We start from the raw sequence: 21,059 nt of genomic DNA on the forward strand, positions 1-21,059 counted from the left end.
AGAGAGGCTCGATAGTAGTGAGAGGCTCGATAGTAGTGAGGTAGTGAGAGGCTCGATAGTAGTGAGGAGGTAGTGAGAGGCTCGATAGTAGTGAGAGGTAGTGAGAACTCGATAGTAGTGAGAGGTAGTGAGTAGTAGTGAGAGGTAGTGAGAGGCAGTGAGAGGTAGTGAGAGGTAGTGAGAGGTAGTGAGAGGTAGTGAGTGAGAGGTAGTGAGAGGCTCGATAGTAGTGAGAGGCTCGATAGTAGTGAGAGGTAGTGAGAGGTAGTGAGGCTCGATAGTAGTGAGGTAGTGAGAGGGCTCGATAGTAGTGAGAGGCTCGATAGTAGTGAGGAGGCTCGATAGTAGTGAGAGGTAGTGAGAGGCTCGATAGTAGTGAGAGAGGTAGTGAGAGGTAGTGAGAGGCTCGATAGTAGTGAGAGGCAGTGAGAGGCTCGATAGTAGTGAGAGGCAGTGAGAGGCTCGATAGTAGTGAGAGGCAGTGAGAGGCTCGATAGTAGTGAGAGGCAGTGAGAGGCTCGATAGTAGTGAAGGCAGTGAGAGGTAGTGGAGGCTCGATAGTAGTGAGAGGTAGTGAGAGGCTCGATACTAGTGAGAGGGTAGTGAGAAGGCTCGATGCCTAGTGAGAGGTAGTGAGGCTCGATACTAGTGAGGAGGTAGTGAGAGGCTCGATACTAGTGAGAGGTAGTGAGAGGCTCGATACTAGTGAGAGTGATGGAGGCTCGATACTAGTGAGAGGTAGTGAGGGCTCGATACTAGTGAGAGGTAGTGAGGCTCGATACTAGTGAGAGGTAGTGAGAGAGGCTCGATACTAGTGAGGAGGTAGTGAGGCTCGATACTAGTGAGAGGTAGTGAGGCTCGATACTAGTGAGAGGTAGTGAGGCTCGATACTAGTGAGGAGGTAGTGAGAGCTAGATACTAGTGAGGAGTAGTGAGAGGCTCGATACTAGTGAGGAGTAGTGAGGAGGCTCGATACTAGTGAGAGGTAGTTGGAGGCTAGATACTAGTGAGAGGTAGTGAGAGGCTCGATACTAGTGAGAGGTAGTGGGAGGCTCGATACTAGTGAGAGGTAGTGAGAGGCTCGATACTAGTGAGAGGCAGTGAGAGCTCGATACTAGTACAGGAGAGGTAGTGAGAGGCTAGATACTAGTGAGAGGTAGTGAGAGGCTCGATACTAGTGAGAGGTAGTGAGAGGCTAGATACTAGTGAGAGGTAGTGAGAGGCTCGATACTAGTGAGAAGTGAGTAGTGAGGCTCGATACTAGTGAAGGTAGTGAGTGGCTCGATACTAGTGAAGGTAGTGAGAGGCTCGATACTAGTGAGAGGGTAGTGAGGCTCGATACTAGTGAGAGGTAGTGAGAGGCTCGATACTAGTGAGAGGTAGTGAGAGGCTCGACTGAGTGAGAGGTAGTGAGAGGCTCGATACTAGTGAGAGGCTCGATACTAGTGAGAGGTAGTGAGGCTCGATACTAGTGAGAGGTAGTGAGGCTCGATACTAGTGAGAGGTAGTGAGGGCTCGATACTAGTGAGAGGTAGTGAGAGGCTAGATACTAGTGAGAGGTAGTGAGAGGCTCGATACTAGTGAGGGAGTAGTGAGAGCTCGATACTAGTGAGAGGTAGTTGGAGGCTAGATACTAGTGAGAGGTAGTGAGAGGCTCGATACTAGTGAGAGGTAGTGAGAGGCTCGATACTAGTGAGAGGTAGTGGAGGCTCGATACTAGTGAGAGGTAGTGAGAGGCTCGATACTAGTGAGAGGCAGTGGAGGCTCGATACTAGTGAGAGGTAGTGAGAGGCTAGATACTAGTGAGAGGTAGTGAGGCTCGATACTAGTGAGAGGTAGTGAGAGGCTAGATACTAGTGAGAGAGTAGTGAGAGGCTCGATACTAAGTGAGAGGTAGTGAGAGGTAGTGAGAGGCTCGATACTAGTGAGGAGGTAGTGAGGCTCGATACTAGTGAGAGGTAGTGAGAGGCTCGATACTAGTGAGGTAGTGAGAGGCTCGATACTAGTGGAGGCTCGATACTAGTGAGGAGGTAGTGAGGCTCGATACTAGTGAGAGGTAGTGAGAGGCTCGATACTAGTGAGGTAGTGAGAGGCTCGATACTAGTGAGAGGTAGTGAGAGGCTCGATACTAGTGAGAGGCAGTGAGAGGATCGATACTAGTGAGAGGCAGTGAGAGGCTCGATACTAGTGAGAGGTAGTGAGAGGCTCGATACTAGTGAGAGGTAGTGAGAGGCTCGATACTAGTGAGAGGTAGTGAGAGGATCGATCAAACAGCAGCAAAACAGAGACATGCAGACACTTTCATAACGGGAATCAACATAATGCATAGTCTATTAACTGTGGACCAAATTAACGGTTCTAGAACAATCTACAGGAACGTTATGTAGCAAAAAAAAAAATCACAGAAAATGTACATAAGCAAAATGCTTCAGTAAGAGAAAGACGGTGTGGGTAATTTTCTGTTTATCGTCCCAGCTCTAGCGTGTGAGTGCGCGAGTGCGCGAGTGAGGATCCGTGCAGGTGTCCGTCTGGCCTATGTGTCGGCTCTTACAGCGCTGTGAGGGAGGCAGGCGGGTCCGCTGGATCACAGGCGTCTACGCAGCCGGATCTTCTGTTTGAGCTGCCGGATCTCTGAGTCACTGTCGTCACCCTCCTCCTCCTCCACCTGCCGTCGCAGGTTGCACTTCATCAGCTCGATGGCGGCGATCAGAGACTCCGAGATGCTGAAGTGGGCGTTCTCCTGGAATGAGATGCAGATGGCCGGAGGAGTGAGGCCTTGTTGTAACACTTTAGTATGGACGCTCCCTTCTGCCCTAACTTCAAGTTGACTGATGTAACACAGTTGAGGAGGTGCACAGTTAAAAATTATGTATATTTACATTTTATTTATACAGATTATTCTCATTGAGATAACATCTCTTTTTCCAAGAGAGACCTGGTCCAATAGCAGCAGAGGGAAACAACTTACATACACTAACATGAAACAAAAATATAAACAAACATAACAGTACAACAATTACATACAGTGCCTTGCGAAAATATTCGGCCCCCTTGAACTTTGCGACCTTTTGCCACATTTCAGGCTTCAAACAAAGATATAAAACTATTTTTTTGTGAAGAATCAACAACAGGTGGGACACAATCATGAAGTGGAACGACATTTATTGGATATTTCAAACTTTTTTAACAAATCAAAAACTCAAAAATTGGGCGTGCAAAATTATTCAGCCCCTTTACTTTCAGTGCAGCAAACTCTCCAGAAGTTCAGTGAGGATCTCTGAATGATCCAATGTTGACCTAAATGACTAATGATGATAAATACAATCCACCTGTGTGTAATCAAGTCTCCGTAAAAATGCACCTGCACTGTGATAGTCTCAGAGGTCCGTTAAAAGCGCAGAGAGCATCATGAAGAACAAGGAACACACCAGGCAGGTCCGAGATACTGTTGTGAAGAAGTTTAAAGCGGATTTGGATACAAAAAGATTTCCCAAGCTTTAAACATCCCAAGGAGCACTGTGCAAGCTATACCTCTTCAAGGAATACCTAGGATAGGATAAGTAATCCTTCTCACCACCCCCCCCCCCCTTAATGATTTAGATGCACTATTGTAAAGTGGCTGTTCCACTGGATGTCAGAAGGTGAATTCACCAATTTGTAAGTCGCTCTGGATAAGAGCGTCTGCTAAATGACTTAAATGTAAATGTAAATCTATAATATTGAAATGGAAGGAGTATCAGACCACTGCAAATCTACCAAGACCTGGCCGTCCCTCTAAACTTTCAGTTCATACAAGGAGAAGACTGATCAGAGATGCAGCCAAGAGGCCCATGATCACTCTGGATGAACTGCAGAGATCTACAGCTGAGGTGGGAGACTCTGTCCATAGGACATCAATCAGTCGTATATTGCACAAATCTGGCCTTTATGAAAGAGTGGCAAGAAGAAAGACATTTCTTAAAGATATCCATAAAAAGTGTTGTTTAAAGTTTGCCACAAGCCACCTGGGAGACACACCAAACATGTGGAAGAAGGTGCTCTGGTCAGATGAAACCAAAATTGAACTTTTTGGCAACAATCCAAAACGTTATGTTTGGCGTAAAAGCAACACAGCTCATCACCCTGAACACACCATACCCACTGTCAAACATGGTGGTGGCAGAATCATGGTTTGGGCCTGCTTTTCTTCAGCAGGGACAGGGAAGATGGTTAAAATTGATGGGAAGATGGATGGAGCCAAAGACAAGACCATTCTGGAAGAAAACCTGATGGAGTCTGCAAAAGACCTGAGACTGGGACGGAGATTTGTCTTCCAACAAGACAATGATCCAAAACATAAAGCAAAGAATGGTTCAAAAATAAACATATCCAGGTGTTAGAATGGCCAAGTCAAAGTCCAGACCTGAATCCAATCGAGAATCTGTGGAAAGAACTGAAAACTGCTGTTCACAAATGCTCTCCATCCAACCTCACTGAGCTCGAGCTGTTTAGCAAGGAGGAATGGGAAAAAATTTCAGTCTCTCGATGTGCAAAACTGATAGAGACATACCCCAAGCGACTTATAGCTGTAATCGCAGCAAAAGGTGGCGCTACAAAGTATTAACTTAAGGGGGCTGAATAATTTTGTGCGCCCAATTTTTCAGTTTTGATTCGTTAAAAAAAGTTTGAAATATCCAATAAATGTCGTTCCACTTCATGATTGTGTCCCACTTGTTGATTCTTCACAAAAAAATACAGTTTTATATCTTTATGTTTGAAGCCTGAAATGTGGCAAAGGTCGCAAAGTTCAAGGGGGCCGAATACACTGTATGAGCACTGTATTCCATCAAAAACACAAACATCTTGACTAAAAACAGCTGGCCTAAAAACAATTACACTCTTCTATGATATATATACACATCGATCAAGTTTTTAACTCCAACAACGAAACTAGATCATCACATTTAAAATGTTCAGGAGAGAATTCCTGGACCACAGAGTTAAGTAACTAAAACTATTTCTACCATGACCTGTTCTAATTTTGGTACTGCTAGAAGCAAATGGAATGGGACCGTAATTTATATTTATTTACCAACCAGACTATAAAAAGAACAGAGATAAAATGGCATTTTACCCAATATGGCCTTGTAAATCAGTGTATACCAGTGTTTAAGCCTACGCAAGGTCAATGACGACCAGCCAACAGCGCTGTAGAGATCACAATGATGTGTTAGACGTTTCTGATTTGTAATGAACCTGAGGGCTGCATGATACACTGAATCAAGTGCTCTCAGGGTAGTGGCTGAGGCCTGCATATATATATAATCACTACAATCTAAAACCGCCAGTAATGTACATCGTACCAGCTCCTTCCTGGTCTCCAGAGAAAAACAAGCCTTATGCCGGTAATAAAAACCTATTTTCAGCTTGAGCTTCCTTATCAAGTTCTCTACATGCACAGTGAAGCTCAGCTTGTCATCAACCCACACACCCAAATTTTTGGACACTAACTTGCTCTATAGTAAGTCCAGCCAATGTAGCAATGACATGATTAGTAACATGCCTGGTATTTGAAAATACCATGCAGTTTGTTTTACCCAAATTTAGAACCAGCTTTAAATCATAGATTCTGTTGTGATGTTAAATGCTCTTTGGGCATTTTCAAAAGCTATAGATAAACTACTACCACTTGAATAAAGAACAGTATCATCTGCATAAATATAAAGCGGGTCAGAAGCGGGTTTATGAACTCTCCAAGGCTCACCTTCTCCAGGTCAGCACAGCTGCCGAAGTCCCTGCTCTGACAGGTAGCTGATGAGGCTCTGTCCCTCCAACGGCTTCCGGAACATGCAGTCTGGAACACTGCTGTACTGGGAGCCGTCTGTGTAGACAACACGCAGCGAGAGAGACACACGCACGCAGCAAGACGCATGCAGCAAGACACACACAAAGAGAGAGTCACACACACACAAAGAGTCACACACACAAAGAGTCACACACACAAAGAGTCACACACACACACAGTCACACACACACACAGTCACACACACACACAGTCACACACACAAAGAGTCACACACACACACAGTCACACACACACACAGTCACACACACACACAGTCACACACACACACAGTCACACACACACACAGTCACACACACACACAGTCACACACACACACACACAGTCACACACACACACACACAGTCACACACACACACACACAGTCACACACACACACACACACACACACACAGAGTCACACACAGAGTCACACAGTCACACACAGTCACACACAGAGTCACACAGTCACACACAGAGTCACACAGTCACACACAGAGTCACACAGTCACACACACACACAGTCACACACACACACACACAGTCACACACACACACACACAGACACACACACAGTCACACACACACACACAGTCACACACACACAGTCACACACACACAGTCACACACACACAGTCACACACACACAGTCACACACACACAGTCACACACACACAGTCACACACAGTCACAGTCACACACACACAGTCACAGTCACACACACACAGTCACAGTCACACACACACAGTCACAGTCACACACACAGTCACAGTCACACACACACACAGTCACACACACACACACACACACACACACACACAGTCACACACACAGTCACACACACAGTCACACACACACACAGTCACACACATACACAGTCACACACACAGTCACACACACAGTCACACACACACACACAGTCACACACACACACAGTCACACACACACACAGTCACACACACACACAGTCACACACACAGTCACACACACACACACACACAGTCACACACACACACAGTCACACACACACACAGTCACACACACACAGTCACACACACAGTCACACACACACACACAGTCACACACACACACACAGTCACACACACACAGTCACACACACACACAGTCACACACACACACAGTCACACACACAGTCACACACACACACAGTCACACACACACACACAGTCACACACACACACACACAGTCACACACACACAGTCACACACACAGTCACACACACAGTCACACACACAGTCACACACACAGTCACACACACAGTCACACACACAGTCACACACAGTCACACACAGTCACACACAGTCACACACACAGTCACACACAGTCACAGTCACACACAGTCACACACAGTCACACACAGTCACAGTCACACACACACAGTCACAGTCACACACACACAGTCACAGTCACACACACACAGTCACAGTCACACACACACACAGTCACACACACAGTCACACACACACAGTCACACACACACACAGTCACACACACACACAGTCACACACACACACAGTCACACACACACACAGTCACACACACACACACAGTCACACACACACACACACAGTCACACACACAGTCACACACACAGTCACACACACAGTCACACACACAGTCACACACACAGTCACACACACAGTCACACACACAGTCACACACACAGTCACACACAGTCACACACAGTCACACACACAGTCACACACAGTCACAGTCACACACAGTCACACACAGTCACACACACAGTCACAGTCACACACACACAGTCACAGTCACACACAGTCACAGTCACACACACACAGTCACAGTCACACACACACACAGTCACACACACACACAGTCACACACACACACACACACACACAGTCACACACATACACACACACACACACAGTCACACACACACACACACAGTCACACACACACACACACAGTCACACACACACACACACAGTCACACACACACACAGTCACACAGTCACACAGTCACACAGTCACACAGTCACACACACACACAGTCACACACACACACACACAGTCACACACACACACACACACACACACACACACACACACACACACACACACACACACACACACAGACCACTCTGTTTAAACTTGAAGCTGCTGGTGTATGAGACTCCCCCTTGCCTTATTCCACATGTTGTTGTGTTACAGCCTGAATCACCCAGATACACATAATACCCCATAATGACAAAGTCAAAACAGGTTTTTGGAAATATGAAAATATATTGAAAATAAAATACAGAAATCTTTCATTTACATAAGTATTCACACCTCAGTTAATAGTTTGTAGAAAACACCTTTGGCAGCAATTACAGCTGTGAGTCTTTCTGGGTAAGTCTCTAAGAGCTTTCCACACCTGTATTACACAATATTATTTTAATTCTTCAAGCTCGATTAAGTTGGTTGTTGATCTTTGCTAGACAGCCATATGCAAGTTGTCATAGATTTTCATGCCGATTTAAGTCTAAACTGAAACTTGTCCACTCTGGATCATTCAATGTCATCTTGGTAATCAACCGTTTATATTTGACCATTTGTTTTAGCTTATTGTCCTGCTGAAAGGTTCATTTGTCTCCCAGTGTCTGTTGGACAGCAGACAACCAGGTTTTCCTCTAGGATTTTTGCTGTGCTTAGCTCTATTCCGTTTATTTTCATTCAACAAAAAAATAACTCCCTAGTCCTTGACAAGTGTAACTGGTATGAAATGGCTAGCTAGTTAGCAGGACGCGCTAGTAGCGTTTCAATCGGTGACGTCACTCACTCTGAGAACTTTAAGTACTAACGATGCTTCAAGGGTGACTGTTGTCGATGCATTCAGGGGTCCCTGGTTCAAGCCCAGGAGAGGGACGGAAGCAGAACTGTTACAAAAGCAAAACTGTTACACAAGCATACCCATAACATGATGCAGCCACCACCATGTTGGAAAATATGAAGTGGTACTCAGTGATTGTTATGTTTGGGGCAAACAAAACACCTTTGTATTCATGACATAAAAAGGTGATTTCTTTGCCACATTATTTAAAGTTTTACTTGAGTACCTTTTTGCAAACAGGATGGATGTTTTTGAATATTTTTATTCTGTACAGGCTTCCTTCTTTTCACACTGTCATTTAGGTTAGTATTGTGGAGTAACTACAATGTTTTAAAGTCAACATTAGCCTCATGGCGAAATCCCTGAATGGTTTCCTTCCTCTCTGGCAACTAAGCTTCAGTTGCCGGAGAGGAAGAAAACCGTTCAGGAAGCTTTCAGGGAAGGATGCCTTTATCTTTTAATTTACATTTTTTAATTTTACTAGGCAAGTCCGTTAAGAACAAATTCTTATTTTCAATGACGGCCTAGGAACAGTGGGTTAACTGCCTGTTCAGGGGCAGAACGACAGATTTGTACCTTGTCAGCTCGGGGATTTGAACATGCAACCTTTGCAACTTGCAATCTCTCTAGTGACTGGGTGTATTGATTCACCATTCAAAGTGTAATTAATAACCTCACCATGCCCAAAGCGATATTCAATGTGTGCTTTTGTTTTTTTTAACAATTACGTGCCCTCCTTTGCGAGGCATTGGAAAACCTCCCTGGTCTTTACTGTTGAATCTGTGTTTGAAATTCACCGCTTGACTGAGGGACCTTACAGATAATTGGATGTGTTGGGGTACAGAGAGTAGTCATTCAAAAATCATGTTAAACACTATTATTGCACACAGAGTGAGTCCATGCAACTGATTATGTGACTCGTTATGTTTACTCCTGAATTTATTTAGGCTTGCCATAACAAAGGGGTTGAATACTAATTGACTCAGCTTTAAATTGTAAATTAACCTAGTAAAAATATCTAAAAACATAATTCCACTTTGACATTATGTGCTATTGTGTGTAGGCCAGTGACACTATCTCAATTGACTCCATTTTAAATTCGTGCTGTAACACAACTAGAAAAAGTCAAGGGGTGTGAATACTTTCTGAAGGCACTGTAGGTAACAGGAACAAGACATTTGTGGAGTGGTTGAAAAACGAGTGTGAATTACTTTTAGTGTATGTAAACTTCTGACTTTTTTTTTTTTTTACCTTTATTTAACTAGGCAAGTCAGTTAAGAACAAATTCTTATATTCAATGACGGCCTAGGAACAGTGGGTTAACTGCCTGTTCAGGGGCAGAACGACAGATTTGTACCTTGTCAGCTCGGGGATTCGAACTTCCAACCTTTCGGTTACTAGTCCAACGCTCTAACCACTAGGCTACCCTGACTTCAACTGTAGGTAGTTCTAATGTTCGAACCAGTCTACTCACTACACAGCTAGGTAGTTCTAATGTTCGAACCAGTCTACTCACTACACAGCTGGGTAGTTCTAATGTTCGAACCAGTCTACTCACTACACAGCTGGGTAGTTCTAATGTTCGAACCAGTCTACTCACTACACAGCTGGGTAGTTCTAATGTTCGAACCAGTCTACTCACTACACAGCTGGGTAGTTCTAATGTTCGACCCAGTCTACTCACTACACAGCTGGGTAGTTCTAATGTTCGAACCAGTCTACTCACTACACAGCTAGGTAGTTCTAATGTTCGAACCAGTCTACTCACTACACAGCTAGGTAGTTCTAATGTTCGAACCAGTCTACTCACTACACAGCTGGGTAGTTCTAATGTTCGAACCAGTCTACTCACTACACAGCTAGGTAGTTCTAATGTTCGAACCAGTCTACTCACTCGACTCCATATAGAGGGAACTGGGTGTACTGCCACCACTGCTGCCAAGGGAGAAAGGGCTGTAGTCCTCCAAACGACAGTCCTCCGCAACCAATGATTCTGACACAGAACACACAGCTGACGTTAGATTGACCACAGAACGGACATTAGATTAGTGTCTTATCATCAAGTGCCAACAAATAGCCTGTTTTTCCTGACTGGTTCTGTATTCAACGTGTTAAATGTAGCTGACAGACTGGTAACTGATCGATTGTGTCAGTTTCAACTTTACCTTCCATTTTGAGACATGCTCAATTAGACACCCACAAAGGATATATTGAAAGTAAATGTATCAATTAAAACTTCAATGTTTTGTTATCAGCTAGGTAAATGACATCACAGGGTAATAATCTATCAAATATCAAGTCTTAAACATCATGCAAATCCAGAGCAAATATTGTGATGATACAATTGTGTACAATGATTCTGGCCAAATTCTTAACTAATAAATGTGAAGTTCTACTGGACACAGAAAGCATTAACAGAGAAAAGGAAACAGTCGTAAACAATTGATAGTAAAATTATGATGCATTCAATGAATGACCAAAAAATTTAAAAAAAAACATCAAAACATCACAATGTAATAAAAGTAAGGTGCACCAACCAACACAATGAAAATACAAAGCTTTTTTGGCCTAGCGTCTTGTTGTTGTTTTGGTCAAACTAAGATCCAAAACAGCAACCAAGAAAACAACTGCACAAATGAAGAACTAGAGGCAAGGCCAGATGAGAGGGGAAGAAGGAAAAATAACATGCGGAGGGGCAGGGAAAGGGAGAGAGGAAGAGGAAGTGATGGAGCGCAGAAGAACTGCACTGCCAACCTGCTACAGGATCCTCTATTATAACGCTGATTTTCCTGTGGCCCCCTCCTTCACGCAGACAAGGAAGAGAGACAGGGAGAGAGAGGAAAGATTACCACAAAGCAGAGAGAGAGAGAAAGAGAGAGAAAAGATTACCACAAAGCAGAGAGAACGAGAGAAAGAGAGAGAAAAGATTACCACAAAGCAGAGAGAGAGAGAAAGAGAGAGGAAAGATTACCACAAAGCAGAGAGAACGAGAGAAAGAGAGAGAAAAGATTACCACAAAGCAGAGAGAACGAGAGAAAGAAAGCACAGGAGGAGAGAGAGAAGAGAGATGCTCATCTCTTGGCAGTAGTACCTGTAGATAAAACAAAATATTCAGTAATAAAATGATCAACGACCTCAACCCAAAGTCTCTTAGAGCATTCACAGTCAGCCCCCCCTGACGGCCCTATCAGATCACAATCTACTTGAATGGAGCACTAACCAACTGTGAGGCATTGAACACGAGCAAACTGCATACTATTAAAGACATGCTATAGACGGAGGGAAGGAACAGCATGACAGAAAACATCTCATTGTTATTGAAGAATCCATAGACTCAAATCACTTCTGGGTAATTTAGAACACGAATAAACAATCACGGAGAGGTATTTATCCAAAATGGAGGTGTATGGGATGAACCACTTCTCCAATCTTTTCAGCCAAATAACAAACAGTCAAAACATATATCTGATAATCTACTAAATGATCAGCTATTAAAGACTACCAAAACCCACTGGATTCTCCAATTACATTGGATGAGCTACAGGACCAAATGCAAACCCTCCAAAAGGCCTGTGGTATAATAATAATAATAATAATGATAATGATAATAATATTAATATTAATATTAATAATAATAGGATAATAATAATAATAATAATAATAATAATGATAATAATAATGATAATGATAATGATAATGATAATAATATTAATATTAATAATAATAATAGGATAATAATAATAATAATAATAATAATAATACCTTTATTTCAACAAGGATCACAGCCTGAGACCAAGGTCTCTTTTTTTATTTTTTTATTTTACCTTTATTTAACCAGGCAAGTCAGTTAAGAACAAATTCTTATTTTCAATGACGGCCTGGGAACAGTGGATTAACTGCCTGTTCAAGGGCAGAACGACAGATTTGTTCCTTGTCAGCTCGGGGATTTGAACTTGCAACCTTCTGTTGAACTTGCAACAGGGGGACAAGAGTCAAGTCTAAGTTTAGTCTGCAGGCTTATTCCATAGGCAAGGAGTGTAACAGGAAAAGGCAGCCATACCCAACACTAATGGCTCTGACTTGATGCTGTCGACTCTAACTGCCTGACTTCTATCCTGTCTGTGTGGGTGGACCAATTCAGTTTGTCTGTGGTGTGTATGCCGAGGAACTTAAAACTTACTACCCTCTCCACTACTGTTCCATCGATGTGGATAGGGGGGTGTTCCCTCTGCTGTTTCCTGAAGTCCACAATCATCTCCTTAGTTTTGTTGACGTTGAGTGTGAGGTTATTTTCCTGACACCACACTCCGAGGGCCCTCACCTCCTCCCTGTAGGCCGTCTCGTCGTTGTTGGTAATCAAGCATACCACTGTGTGGGTGGACCAATTCAGTTTGTCCGTGATGTGTGGAGATCAGCGGGGTGGAGATGTTACCTACCCTCACCACCTGGGGGCGGCCCGTCAGGAAGTCCAGTACCCAGTTGCATAGGTCGGGGTCGAGACCCAGGGTCTCGCTTGATGACGAGTTGAGGGTACTATGGTATTAAATGCTGAGCTGTAGTCGATGAACAGCATTCTCACATAGGTATTCCTCTTGTCCAGATGGGTTAGGGCAGTGTGCAGTGTGGTTGAAATTGCGTCGTCTGTGGACCTATTGGGGCGGTAAGCAAATTGGAGTGGGTCTAGGGTGTCAGGTAGGGTGGAGATGATATGGTTCTTGACTAGTCTCTCAAAGAACTTCATTATGACGCAAGTGAGTGCTACGGGGCGGTAGTCGTTTAGCTCAGTTACCTTAGCTTTCTTGGGAACAGGAACAATGGTGTCCCTTTTGAAGCATCTCGGGACAGCAGACTGGGATAAGGTTTGATTGAATATGTCCGTAAACACACCAGCCAACTGGTCTGCGCATGCTCTGAGGATGTGGCTAGGGATGCCGTCTGGGCCCGCAGCCTTGCAAGGTTTAACACGTTTAAATGTTTTACTCACGTCAGCTGCAGTGAAGGAGAGTCTGCAGGTTTTGGTAGCGGGTCGTGTCAGTGGCACTGTATTGTCCTCAAAGCGAGCAAAGAAGTTATTTAGTCTGTCTGGAAGCAAGACATCCTGGTCTGCGACGGGGCTGGTTTTCTTTTTGTAATCCGTTATTGACTGGAGACCCTGCCACATACCTCTTGTGTCTGAGCCGTTGAATTGTGACTACTTTTTCTCTATACTGACGCTTAGCTTGTTTGATTGCCTTGCGGAGGGAATAGTTACACTGTTTGTATTCAGTCATGTTTCTGGTCACCTTGCCCTGGTTAAAAACAGTGGTTCGCGCTTTCAGTTTCGCGCGAATGCTGCCATCAATCCACGGTTTCTGGTTTGGGAATGTTTTAATCGTTGCTGTGGGTACGACATCGCCGATGCACTTTCTAATGAACTCGCTCACCGAATCAGCGTACTCGTCAATGTTGTTGTTGGACGCAATGCGGGACATATCCCAATCCACGTGATCGAAGCAGTATTGAAGCGTGGAATAAGATTGGTCGGACCAGCATTGAACAGCCCTGAGGGCGGGAGCTTCCTGTTTCAGTTTCTGTCTATAGGCTGGAAGCAACAAAATGGAGTCGTTTAGCTTTTCCGAAAGGAGGGTGGGGGAGGGCCTTATATGAGTCGCGGAAGTTAGAATAACAATGATCCAGGGGTTTTACCAGCACTGGTTGCACAATCAATGTCTTTCTGTTTATTTATTTTCCCTTTTGTACCTTCAACTACTTGCAAATTGTTACAATACTGTACAAAGCCAATAATATAACATTTGAAATGTCTATTATATTCTTCAAAAACTTTTGTGAGGGTCACCCCTTGTTCATTTCCAAATTCTTTATTGCCTATTCGATTTACTTTCATAATGTAAACACGCGTTCCAATAACAATCAAGCCCGTTGATTTGAACTGAGAGGAGAGCGGTTAGCAGTGTGAAAATAGAGGATGAGGGTAAAGTAAGGTAGTTTTAGAAGCAGTGGCACTGTGGTAACTGAGCATCAGAGAGACAAGAAATGTGCAGGATGTTATTCACACCCCCTAGGCATGCAGACCCTCTCTCTGCAGCATAGACATACTCTCATACAAACACTGGTCTTACACACATTCAGCTGCTGCAATGCAAGCACATCGGAATGACTTTTTTTTACATTTCAATTCACACCAAAACAACATAAAAGACACTTACAGGCTTGCTCTCACGCTCAGAAAACATACCCTAGCCTCTCACCTGCTGCACACACACACACACACGCTCACCATGTCTATGTTTGCTGTTGATCCCTGTGTCGGACATTGAGCGGACGTGCCCTCTGCTGCCCCCCCGACCCGGCTCCCTTTGACCCTCCGAAAAGGATGACCTTCGAGGTGTGGGAGGTGGGACCGAAGCCAAGGAGCTCCTTCCAGGGGACTGGACCTGAATCTCACCATCCGATTCGCCGCCGCAAGGTTCGCCACCGGGGCGGAGCTTTGGAGTCGCGGCGGTGCTACGATGCCCCAGGTTACCGATAGCCAGATACTCGGGGCCGTCGTCGTAGTCGCCCCGCCAGAGTCTAGTGCGTCGGAGTGGGCAGGGCATGGGGAGCGGGCTCTGTCAGGGCGATGGAGGGACCACCACTGAGGGACCGGGAGGGGGCTCATGCCCCTTTCGCCATTTCCCTCGGACCCCCCCACACACCCCCAGGGGGCTCCCGAGGCCCTAGTGGCTGGAGTGAAGTCTAGAAGGGAAACAAGAACAGTATGGGCTAAATCAGACTTAGAAATATAACTCTATATTTAGTGCATTCGGAAAGTATTCAGACCCCTTGACTTTTTCCACAATTTGTTAGGTTAAAGCCTTATTTCTAAAATGTATTAAATTGCCGCCCCCCCCCCCCTCCTCCCTCTTCAACCAACACACTATAAATGACAAAGCAACAACTCTCTCCCCCCTCTCACCATCTCTCTCTCCATCTCTCTCCCCCCTCTCACCATCTCTCTCTCCATCCCTCTCCCCCTCTCACTATTCCCCCTCCCCCCTATTTCTTCCCCTCTCATTACCCCTCTCCCCCCTACCTCATTAACCCTCTCCCCCTACCTCATTAACCCTCTCCCCCCTACCTCATTAACCCTCTCCCCCTACCTCATTAACCCCCCCACCCTACCTCATTAACCCCCCACCCTACCTCATTAACCCCCCACCCTACCTCATTAACCCTCTCCCTCCCTACCTCATTAACCCTCTCCCTCCCTACCTCATTAACCCTCTCCCTCCCTACCTCATTAACCCTCTCCCCCTACCTCATTAACCCTCTCCCCCTACCTCATTAACCCCCCACCCTACCTCATTAACCCCCCACCCTACCTCATTAACCCTCTCCCTCCCTACCTCATTAACCCTCTCCCTCCCTACCTCATTAACCCCTCCCCCCCTACCTCATTAACCCTCTCCCCCTACCTCATTAACCCTCTCCCCCCTACCTCATTAACCCTCTCCCCCCTACCTCATTAACCCTCTCCCCCCTACCTCATTAACCCTCTCCCCCCTACCTCATTAACCCTCTCCCCCTACCTCATTATCCCTCTCCCTCCCTACCTCATTATCCCTCTCCCTCCCTACCTCATTAACCCTCTCCCTACGTCCCTTCACTCCTCCCTCACCTGAGTTGCTCTCTGAGATGGCCCCTGTGTTATTACTGTTGGGCGTGAGTCCTCCATCTAGGTTGGGGAGGGAGCACTGGGAGGTGGTGAGCCTGTGGTTGAGCCCCCCCCTGGGGGGACCCTGACCTTCCCCGGACCTCCAGCCGCCCCCCGGCAGAACACCCAGACTCTGACTCTTCAACAGGCCCTCCATGTACGGAGAGCACATTAGAGTAGACAGCTGAGAGAGGAAGAGAGAGGGGGTGGATTAGAGGAGAGAGAGAGAGGTACTATAAGATATGAATACAGGCACATAAAATGAAGTATAGGGGAAAGAAAATTCAAGTAAAAACATGGAGAGAAAAAAGGAAATCTTTTCAGATTGGCAAAGCTGAGAGGTAATGGAAAAGACATAAGGAATGAGAGGTAAAGAGAGATCAGCCACTGAAGAGCATATCAGGGATAGGAGCCTGAGACACCAACAAACACACAGAGAGACAGGGACAGAATGATTGGTGTGTCTGCTCAACTCTCTCTATATCTGTGTGTGTGTGTGTGTGTGTCACCTTAACTGTGTTGACAAGGGCCAGCAGACGGGGGTTGTTTTGCTCCACGGCCTCCAGACACTGGAACATGGCCGTCACATGGGGCTCACTCAGCAGAAAGGCCTCCACTGAGAGAGAGAGGCATGGGGAGAGAGAGAGAGAGAGAGAGAGAGAGGCATGGGGAGAGAGAGAGAGAGGCATGGGGAGAGAGAGAGAGAGGCATGGGGAGAGAGAGAGAGAGAGAGGCATGGGGAGAGAGAGAGCGAGGCATGGGGAGAGAGAGAGAGAGAGCGAGGCATGGGGAGAGAGAGAGAGGCATGGGAGAGAGAGAGAGAGAGAGAGAGAGGCATGGGGAGAGAGAGAGAGGCATGGGGAGAGAGAGAGAGGCATGGGGAGAGAGAGAGAGAGAGAGAGAGGCATGGGGAGAGAGAGAGCGAGGCATGGGGAGAGAGAGAGCGAGGCATGGGGAGAGAGAGAGAGAGAGCGAGGCATGGGGAGAGAGAGAGAGGCATGGGGAGAGAGAGAGAGGCATGGGGAGAGAGAGAGAGAGAGAGAGAGGCATGGGGAGAGAGAGGAGAGAAAAGGGAGAAAGTCAAGATAAGATAGGGGCAGGGTAAAAATCAATAATACACTCAGTCAATCACACCCACCCACTCACTCCCCCACCCACCAGGCAGATTTTTGTTGGGTTCAAATGCCAAATCTGTTTTGTCTCCCACTCTTACCGTTGTAGTACTTGCTCGTGTGTCCCTGGTGTTTGAGCAGGGGTCGGAGCTGGGCAGACAGCAGGTGGACCTGTAGGCTGTGCAGCAGCCAGCGCTCGGCCTTGTAACCTTCCCCAACACTCTTCAGCCCACTGCTCAGCACAGGCTCCAGCTTACTAAACTACAGGGCCAGAGAGGGGAAGGAGAGAGGTGATGGTAGAGGAGAGGGTGAGAGGGGAAGGGAGAGGTGATGGTAGAGGGAGAGAGAGAGGGAAGGAGAGAGGTGATGGTAGAGGGGAGAGGCGAGAGGGGAAGGAGAGAGGTGATGGTAGAGGGGAGAGAGAGAGCAAGAGGGGAAGGAGAGAGGTGATGGTAGAGGGAGAGAGAGAGCGAGAGGGGAAGGAGAGAGGTGATGGTAGAGGGAGAGAGAGAGCGAGAGGGGAAGGAGAGAGGTGATGGTAGGGGGGAGAGAGAGAGCGAGAGGGGAAGGGAGAGGTGATGGTAGAGGGAGAGAGCGAGAGGGAAGCAGAGAGGTGATGGTAGAGGGAGAGAGCGAGGGGAAGCAGAGAGGTGATGGTAGAGGGAGAGAGAGAGAGGGGAAGGGAGAGAGGTGATGGTAGAGGGAGAGAGCAAGAGCGAGAGGGGAAGGAGAGAGGTGATGGTAGAGGGGAGAGCGAGAGCGAGAGGGAAGGAGAGAGGTGATGGTAGAGGGAGAGAGCGAGAGCGAGAGGGGAAGGAGAGAGGTGATGGTAGAGGGAGAGAGCGAGAGCGAGAGGGGAAGGAGAGAGGTGATGGTAGAGGGAGAGAGAGAGAGCGAGAGGGGAAGGAGAGAGGTGATGGTAGAGGGAGAGAGAGAGAGCGAGAGGGGAAGGAGAGAGGTGATGGTAGAGGGAGAGAGCGAGAGGGGAAGGAGAGAGGTGATGGTAGAGGGAGAGAGCGAGAGGGGAAGGAGAGAGGTGATGGTAGAGGGAGAGAGAGAGAGCAAGAGGGGAAGGAGAGAGGTGATGGTAGAGGGAGAGAGAGAGAGCGAGAGGGGAAGGAGAGAGGTGATGGTAGAGGGAGAGAGAGAGAGCGAGAGGGGAAGGAGAGAGGTGATGGTAGAGGGAGAGAGAGAGAGCGAGAGGGGAAGGAGAGAGGTGATGGTAGAGGGAGAGAGCGAGAGGGGAAGCAGAGAGGTGATGGTAGAGGGAGAGAGCGAGAGGGGAAGCAGAGAGGTGATGGTAGAGGGAGAGAGCGAGAGGGGAAGGAGAGAGGTGATGGTAGAGGGAGAGAGCGAGAGCGAGAGGGGAAGGAGAGAGGTGATGGTAGAGGGAGAGAGCGAGAGGGGAAGGAGAGAGGTGATGGTAGAGGGAGAGAGCGAGAGGGGAAGCAGAGAGGTGATGGTAGAGGGAGAGGGTGAGAGGGGGAAGGAGAGGTGATGGTAGAGGAGAGAGAGAGGGGAAGGAGAGAGGTGATGGTAGAGGGAGAGAGCGAGAGGGGAAGGAGAGAGGTGATGGTAGAGGGAGAGAGAGAGAGCAAGAGGGGAAGGAGAGAGGTGATGGTAGAGGGAGAGAGAGAGAGCGAGAGGGGAAGGAGAGAGGTGATGGTAGAGGGAGAGAGAGAGAGGGGAAGGAGAGAGGTGATGGTAGAGAGAGAGAGCGAGAGGGGAAGGAGAGAGGTGATGGTAGAGGGAGAGAGCGAGAGGGGAAGCAGAGAGGTGATGGTAGAGGGAGAGAGCGAGAGGGGAAGCAGAGAGGTGATGGTAGAGGGAGAGAGAGAGAGGGGAAGGAGAGAGGTGATGGTAGAGGGAGAGAGCAAGAGCGAGAGGGGAAGGAGAGAGGTGATGGTAGAGGGAGAGAGCGAGAGCGAGAGGGGAAGGAGAGAGGTGATGGTAGAGGGAGAGAGCGAGAGCGAGAGGGGAAGGAGAGGTGATGGTAGAGGGAGAGAGCGAGAGCGAGAGGGGAAGGAGAGAGGTGATGGTAGAGGGAGAGAGAGAGCAAGAGGGGAAGGAGAGAGGTGATGGTAGAGGGAGAGAGAGAGAGGGGAAGGAGAGAGGTGATGGTAGAGGGAGAGAGCGAGAGCGAGAGGGGAAGCAGAGAGGTGATGGTAGAGGGAGAGAGAGAGAGGGGAAGGAGAGAGGTGATGGTAGAGGGAGAGAGCGAGAGCGAGAGGGGAAGGAGAGAGGTGATGGTAGAGGGAGAGAGAGCGAGAGCGAGAGGGGAAGGAGAGAGGTGATGGTAGAGGGAGAGGAGCGAGAGCGAGAGGGGAAGGAGAGAGGTGATGGTAGAGGGAGAGAGAGAGAGCAAGAGGGGAAGGAGAGAGGTGATGGTAGAGGGAAGCGAGAGGGGAAGGAGAGAGGTGATGGTAGAGGGAGAGAGAGAGAGAGCGAGAGGGGAAGCAGAGAGGTGATGGTAGAGGGAGAGAGAGAGCAAGAGGGAAGGAGAGGTGATGGGGGAGAGAGAGAGAGAGAGAGAAAATAGGAGTATATAGGAGAGAGAGGGGAAGTGATGGAATAGAAGGTTAAGGAGGAGGAAAAACAGAGGGAGAATAGATGAGGATGAAGGAGAGAAATCAATAGAGACAGAGAGAAAAACACTTGAATCAATTATTTAACCCATTGCCCTTTATGGTTGTGAGGTCTGGGACCCGGCTCACCAACCAAGAATTCACACAATGGGACAAACAGCAAAATTGAGAACGCAGAGCAGAATTAGGTCGATATCCGCTAATTGTCAAATTCCAGAAAACACCTTTTAATTTGACAACCATCTAAAAAAGGAAGTGATTCCCTAACCTTCCATAACAAAAGCCATCACCGACAGAGAGATGAACCTGGAGTCCCGTAAGCAAGCTGGTCCTGGGGCTCTGTTCACAAACACACCCCACAGAGTCCCAGGACAGCAACACAATTAGACCCAACCAAATCATGAGAAAACAAAAAGTTAATTAATTACTTGACACCTTCGAAACAATTAACAAAAAAACAGAGCAAACTAAAATGCTATTTGGCCCTAAACAGAGAGTACACAGCGGCAGAATACCTGACCACTGTGACTGACCCAAACTTAAGGAAAGCTTTGACTACGTACAGACTCAGTGAGCATAGCCTTGCTATTGAGAAAGGCCGCCGTAGGCACACCTGGCTCTCAAGAGAAGACAGGCTATGTGCTCACTGCCCACAAAATGAGATGGAAACTGAGCTGCACTTCCTAACCTCCTGCCAAATGTATGACCATATTAGAGAGACATATTTCCCTCAGATTACACAGATTCAAAGATTTAAAAAACAAATCCTAATTTGATAAACTCCCATATCTACTGGGTGAAATACCACAGTGTGCCATCACAGCAGCAACATTTGTGACCTGTTGCCACAAGGGCAACCAGTGAAGAACAAACACCATTGTAAATACAACCCATATTTATTTATATTCCCTTTTGTACTTTAACTATTTGCACATCATTACAACACTGTTTATAGAGACATATGACATTTGAAATATGAGAGAAACT

At 46.9% G+C, this 21,059-nt stretch overlaps 1 pseudogene; it reads right to left on the minus strand.

The window, feature by feature from the left end:
• Positions 1–2,449: 2,449 nt before the first annotated feature.
• Positions 2,450–17,748, minus strand: LOC135535250 (run domain Beclin-1-interacting and cysteine-rich domain-containing protein-like; annotated as a pseudogene).
• Between the last annotated feature and the right edge of the window lie 3,311 nt (positions 17,749–21,059).

Source organism: Oncorhynchus masou, unplaced genomic scaffold, assembly GCF_036934945.1.
Source record: "Oncorhynchus masou masou isolate Uvic2021 unplaced genomic scaffold, UVic_Omas_1.1 unplaced_scaffold_4655, whole genome shotgun sequence".
In the NCBI taxonomy this organism is placed as follows: Eukaryota; Metazoa; Chordata; class Actinopteri; order Salmoniformes; family Salmonidae; genus Oncorhynchus; species Oncorhynchus masou.